General features: G+C 46.2%; 1 long non-coding RNA gene across 2 annotated transcripts; it reads right to left on the bottom strand.

The window, feature by feature from the left end:
• Positions 1-2,637: 2,637 nt before the first annotated feature.
• Positions 2,638-4,879, bottom strand: LOC125335018. Of its 2 annotated transcripts, XR_007207297.1 has the most exons (3): positions 4,712-4,879; positions 3,489-3,677; positions 2,638-3,036 (listed from the first exon to the last, which is right to left on the bottom strand). It is a non-coding gene; the product is annotated as an uncharacterized LOC125335018 (long non-coding RNA). The 2 variants fall into 2 exon arrangements; XR_007207296.1 differs by having other exon boundaries at positions 2,638-3,677.
• Between the last annotated feature and the right edge of the window lie 2,125 nt (positions 4,880-7,004).

Raw genomic sequence — 7,004 nt, forward strand, 5'->3', positions numbered from 1 at the left:
GAACGATCCCCGATCCCTAAGCGACTGATTTGTGTGAGTAAACCCTGGAAACTTTGGATTCCTCTTCTTGGTTTTGCTTTGCTATTCCATATCTAAACTATGGAGGAACGGTGGGAAGACTCTTGGCTCTCAGAGCCGCATATGGACATTTATCTTAAACTTAAAATGATTCTTGAACAACAATTTGTAAATTTTAGCTTGATTCAAGCTCAAAAAGAACTGAAACACTTCCTGGCATGGTTGTTTAAGAACTTTTTCTATGTTTCTTGGGATTTAATTCTTACCAAGGGCTTTTGGAAAACCATTTGGACACAGTTAATACTGGAGTCAAAATATATGCCGATGGAAGAATATTTTCGTGAATATTATTTAGTTACCGAGACTGTTGAGCAATGTCAGCTGTGTCCTGGCGAAGGGAAGCCTGGCGCAGGGACCGTGCGGCCCAGGCCACGTGCACCGAGCGCTCTGAGAGCAGCAGCGAGGCAGTTCCCGCGCGCGGGCGGAGCCACGCGAGCCGCAGTGTCGGCGGCGGAGCGAGGCGCGGCGGGACCCGGCGGTGCCCGAATGGCCCTGTGCAGCGCGTGGTGGAGCGAGCCCCGTGAACGCCCGACCGAGAGGGGCGGCATGCGGGCGGTGGCTGGCGGCGATGGCGGTGGAACGGAGCCGCGCCCAGCCGAAACGCGCACTGGAGCAGGGCGCGGGGGGGTCGTCGCTCGGGGGCCCGGCCGAGACGTGGGTGCAGCGCCCGGCAGCGGCAGCGAAGCTGCAACCAGAGGAGGCGACGCACGGAGAACTGAGCGGCGCGGCCCGGCCCGGCCCGCACAGCCCCGAACGCGACCCCGGGAAGAGCGCGCAGGCACCAGCAGCTCCGACAATTCCAACACGGGAGCGACCGAAGGAGAGAGCAAAGACGCAGCGAGACAGAAAACAGCAGCCACTCGGAAAAAGGAAAAGATCATAGTAGCTAAGATCTTAGGGATAGTAAAATGGTATAATGTTAAGCAAAATTATGGTTTTATAACAAGGTGTGACAACCAGCAAGACATAGTCGTGCATAGAACTGCTATTAAAAAGAATAACCCTGAAAAATGGATCCCAAGCTTGGGAGATGGAGAGGTGGTGGAATTTAATATTGTACTAGGGAGAAAAGGGTTACAAGCATCGCAGGTCACTGGGCCTGATGGTGTTTCTGTAAAAGGCAGTATATATGCAAAAAATCGTAGTCATGTTAGACAATATCTCCATTGTAAGCCCCCCCTACAGTCTCCCTTTCCTAATCCCACCTTTCCCTTTTACCCCATGTCCTATTACCCCCAGTGTATTCCTAATCCGTTTTTTCATCCATGGTTTCCCTCACAAAACCATGCTTTTGCCAATTGTGTCCCCAAAAATCCCTTTCCAATGCCGAGTGGGGGATGAAAAGGGGGAGGGAAGAAGTTAAACCCTCTCCTGCCTCAGTTTCCCCACAAAGCATGCTCAGAGTTCTGTCTCCCTTCTGTCAACCCTAAGATGTTCCACAGAATCTGATTGGACATTTAAAGACTCAGGAGGGTGGCTTGTTTTTTCTTGAAACTGTTCTTGTTATGTTTATCCAGTTGTTTTCATTCTCCTTTTATTAAAATAAAACGGGTGAGGTGTTGGGGTCCCTCCCCTGCCATGGAGCCCTGGGAGAGGGGCCCTGAGGGCACAGACACGGGGTTTCCCGGCCCCTGCTCAGCCTCGTTCCCATTGGTTGGTTTGTGTTCCCTGCGCGGGCAGAAGGACCCTTGGTCCCGTGACTGGAACAGTTCCTGGGCAGAGCTCCGGCCATGCGGCTGGAGAAATAAACATCTCTCTGAAACAGCTATCAAGAATCTGTCTGTCCATATATATTTCCTTTCCACGGGACTCCTGGTTTGATATATGCATGTTGCAGGATCCCCACTGCAACATGTTGCCAAGCAAGTGAAATCAGGCACAAGAAATACTCGCCAAGTTTGCACAGTTTTGTTGAAACTTTGCTGTTTTCAGGCAATTTGATGTGTTTTGTTCTGTGAGAAATACACGGTCACTGATAAAACTGAATGAGGACATCAAAGCAAAACTATTTATTAATATAAACAAGTCAGCTGAGCTGGATGCATCCCACTGAGGAGGCACACCTCCCCCTAAAATGCACACACTTTTATGCTCTTCCCCAGCTGGTGGGGGTCCCTGTCCTCTTTCCCATTGGCTGGGTACTCAATAACTCACATTCTTTCCAGCTGCCTACCGGGCTCAAACCAACACCTCCTTTCCTCTCCCCTTTCTCTCCCTAGTGACAAGCATTGGTTCACTCTCCTTTTCCTCCCGCCCCATGCTCACAAGGCCTAGTCCCGTACTAGCTACATCTTTGCCTATGTCACATAAGTGTACCTTCTTATGGCTGAAACAATGGCTCAAGCAAAACATTATTTTATCTCTCACAGTTCTAAGAACAGAATCCCTTACACAGGCAGGTTGCTGTCAGTCAAGTTCTCTTGCTCGTATCTGCAAAGTCACCTTTAGATTGCAGTTTCTTCGCACACAACGTGCCCTGCACACTTTAAATCAGAGCAGAATCATATTTGTATCCATGAACTTGAGCAAGACCTATCAGACGTAATGGTCTGACTCTGCTGAAATTTTAACTGGCTTATTAATAACAACTGGAAATGGGAACCTGAGATAAGCTCAGTGAACCGAACAATGAAGCAGAGTCTAGCACAGTGCGCGCTATGCCGGGTGCTCCTACCGCCAGGTACACAGCAGGAGGACCTGGTGCTAGGCACCAGGAAAGTTCTTATAACTTGTCCTGAAATGGGATTGGTCCTTTTCTTGATCCATGATGTCACTGGCTCATTAGGGGTACTCTTGATTGGTTCTTTCCAATGGAGCTTTTTCATCCAATCATTTGATCAGGAGTCCATCTCATTGGCTCATCTTGTCCTCCAATCCACGTTTAGGATGATGTAATCACAATGTCCTGTTGGAAGGTTCTAGTGAACCCTTCCCATGGAACAAACCCATGTACACGCCCTGATGGTCACATAAAAGTATTATACCTGTACATCATCGCATATCATTTGGTAATTAATACAACGTTTCAATTAACAAATTACTATACTCAGTCCTATCTAACTTAGGTAACTCGTTAACATTATTAACCACTCAGTCTATGAAAACCCCTTTATTTATAACAGACCTGTTGGCCCTACTTAAGAAGGACTCAATCTTGAGTAAGACTGTTATCTCTACAATAAATAAAAATGTGAGTCTCTTTAATACCAAACTCAGAAATTGTTTCAATATTGAGGTAATAGAAGGAAATAGATTTGACAGGCTGTTCCACCAGTCTATCTCTTTCAGGTCCTGTTTTTATTACAGTTGTACTAAAGCTTGAAATTTCAGAATTTGGCTTCTATTGGTCTATTGTTATTTGTAAGACTGAAACAACAAAGTTCATCCAAATTTTCCCCCCTGTGGCTGACCTGGAGCAATCTCCAGCTGTTCCATTTTCCAAGACTGCTTCTCTGTTCAAATGTTCTCCCTCTTGGAGTAATGCAATCCAAGTGGGGGTGGCAGTCAGAGGTTTTCGAGTGTACAGGCCACCTGTGTCAGTTGGAGGTTGGCATCTTTGGCTAGTGCAGGGACTCCCACTAATGAAAGGCTCAACACATCTACAAGGAAAAGGACAAAAGGACGGAAGGCTTTAATTGGAATTATTTACTACACAATAGAATAGCTAATATAGTGCCCTTCTTATTAAATCAGTTATATTAGAGCTATCTTTTCAAATAGATTGATGTTATTCACTCATTCCAGTGACCATGGGCAATTTCTTTCACCCAGCCTCGAGCTGTATCCTTGAGGGATGTCTCCTCCCAAGGGAAGGATTTTCACACACCTTAGGGAGGCAGGCAAGAAATCCTTGCTAGGAAAATGTGGGATTGGTCTGTTACAGTATAAAGTGATTGACAGTCAGTCAGACACAATTTTAATTCAGGTGTTGTCATGCCGGCTGTAGCGGGTTGAGTTCGAAACCGGGCAGAAACACCAATTAAGTGTAGTGGTTTTGGTTCAAAATATTCATTACTTACTTATTTTCCTTCTGTGAGGTAAGAATTAGGAGAAAAGCAAAGCAGGCACAAACCTTAAACAGTTGCAGTACAATGAAAGAGTTTTATTACTAATAGAATTAAAAGTAAAGAGAAAATAACAAGAAATTAAATCAAATCCCCCCCCCCCTTCCAGCACTTCTCTCCTTTTACCCAGCTTGCACAAAGGATAACAGAACATGGGATGTTAGTCAGTGTTCCAGTTCTTGAAAAGTCTTCTCTCTTATGCTTAAGGAAAAAAGGGTTTTTCTTCAGTTGCATGTGGTTCCCAAACTGCTACTAACAGCAGACCCGCCCAGAAACAATCAATCTGCTGTGTGTAAAACATCTCTCCCATGAAAAATCTCACAGTTCCTTCACACTGCAAAACATGGGCCATCACATGGGGTTATTAATCTTTTTAAGGATAAGTTATTTTGGCCTGCACACAAAGGCTTTTCTTCGCCACAAGTCTCTAATAGCCTCTTACTACTTCTATATAGCCTGGCATAGGCACTCTTCACAATCTTCACAGGCCACATGAGGATGCTCCATCCCCCCATGTTCTTCAAAATGGATTAAAGAGACAAACAGTTTGTGGTATTACAGTTTCTTACCATGGCATGCAAGAAGGTTTTTAAGCTACGCGCGAGAATTGCGGCACCGCCCCCTTTTCTCCCGTCGCCATGTTCAGCTTCGTCTCACGTCACTCACTTTCTCTTTCTCTCTGACTCTGAAGCTGCCATGTTGAGGAGCATTCTTGTTCAGGCTTTATGGTGGAGAAAGCCTCGCTCCCTCTGTGCTGCTGGCTGTGTGGTGTCTTCTTCAGTTCAGCACGAAGTGTGCTGGCTGCAGACAGGAGGCTCTGCCGGCTCCCGCTGGCTCCGCCGGCTCCGCATGGAGAGGAGAGGGACCCGCCTGTCCCCAGAAGCCGCGCTGGATGGGTTTAGCTGTGAGCAGTCCATGGCTGGTTTTAGCTGCCTGCGGCTCTGGGACAGTCCCCCCCAGTGACCCAGAGTCCGTGCCGCAGTGTTGGGAAGGGGGGAAGGGGCAGTGGCCCCGGCCCAGCCCAGTGGGGCCGGGAGGCTTGGAGCCCCCCCACCTTCTAGCAGGCGAGCTCCGACAAAAAGGGGAAGTCCCGCCTTTCTGTGCAGTTTAAATATGTAAATTGTGAGAAGCGTCATTGGTCTAAAAGACTGTCCATCAACTCAGGTTCAACCCAATACACCGGCTCAGCAAAATATTGCTGAAAAAGATGTTATCAGCTCTTTCATTTATTCTACTTGACACTCGTGACTCTCCCTTCTCTCAGCCTGCAGGCTCCTGCTGATGCCAGCCTCAGTCAGGAAGCACCTGTCTAATTTTGTGCTATTTTGGGTCTAATTCCAGGTCCTTGGTCTCAGCACCCTTCAGCACTAAAACCAGCAGAGCCTCCTTGCTGAGTCCATCCCTGATAATTTGTAAGACAAAGTTCAAGCTGCTCTAGGCCAGCTCAAGCAGAGCATCCTGCTACACCCACCCCATGAGTGTAGACAGTCTTTGCCTCCTGGAGTGGTCGTGCAGGTACCTTTTCCCTCTCTGCTGTGGAAGTGTCCATGGTGTATGTAAAGAGTATGGGCAAATGTGTTCAGAAACATCAGTCTCCTATGTTTTGTCATTTACCTTAACCCACATGACTTAAAAGGTGTGAGTTCTTATATCAAAATGTTAAAACTTAGCAATATCTATGAAATAAAACACAGCATCTGGTTCTGGCAAAACAAACACATTGCTTTTCCTTCCTTCAAACTCTGTATTTCTGGATGAGTTCATTTTCTTGATTGCTGGATTAGGTACCACACTCTTACGTACACTGCAGTTATTGACACAAACCCAATCCCAGCTAGTGCCAGTATCACAACTGCAGGATGTAGCCTTAAGTTGAAAAAGCCTGTGGCAGTTGGGGACCAGCCAAGAAAGTTTTCCCACCAGTGATTCGCTCCATCCCTCTTCATACGTTCTAGGACATGATGTGCCTTTTTCTTATTGTGATGGACACTGATCAGTCTTCTGACTTTTCTTCTTCAGCTGTTGTAGCAGTTTGTGCAGGCCAGGATGTTCCAACAGTTTTTTGTCCAGGATAATGTCCATTCCAACTGGTGTTGGAGAAAAGTTGATGTGCAGGTTCTGTAACACAGCTTCTAGTAGGTAATAGTTGAAATACATCCTGCTATGTTAGTAAAGTTACAAATACCTACTTTTGATTGATTGGCAAACTGGATGTGTTATCTACTGTTAAGTTGTCACAGGGGGTTCTGAAAACACAGATATTGTCCTATCTATACCAGGATGGATTAAGGATCATTGTTGGAGTATATTTCAATGTGACAGACCCTTTGTTCTGGACTTTCAGCGGGTTACTTTCACATATAAATCCCTCTCTCACCATGCAGGCATTTACATCAACTGTTTGCCACATATATGTGTGATTTTTTCTTACAGCCAATGCATTGTCCCAAATTATCTTTCAAATTTCAATGGGTAAAAATTCATTTTCTCCTTCTCTGATTATCACGGTGGTGGCAGACGGTAGCTGTGGGTGAGCTCGGATACAGTTAGTGCTGGAGACACAGTGCTTGGAACAATTCCCAAAGCATCAGCCAGTCACTGCTGATTAGGATCCTGCTATTTTCCTGAGACGGAAAAGAGAGTCGAAGCAGACCACTGGGTGTTTCCTGAAGTGCATCAGGAGGACTTTAAAGGTTGCTCTGTAGTACTCAAATCACTAATGTTTGTGCCTAATTTATTAGCCAGGGTTTCAAAATCAGTGGTGTTTAATATCCCCTTCCAGGTTCTTAATGTACCAGTTACATCCCTTCTAAGGTGAAGTTGTGTCCTCTCATTCTGCCAGGAACACTCTCCAGGAGAAGA

Source organism: Corvus hawaiiensis, chromosome 17, assembly GCF_020740725.1.
Source record: "Corvus hawaiiensis isolate bCorHaw1 chromosome 17, bCorHaw1.pri.cur, whole genome shotgun sequence".
NCBI lineage: Eukaryota > Metazoa > Chordata > Aves > Passeriformes > Corvidae > Corvus > Corvus hawaiiensis.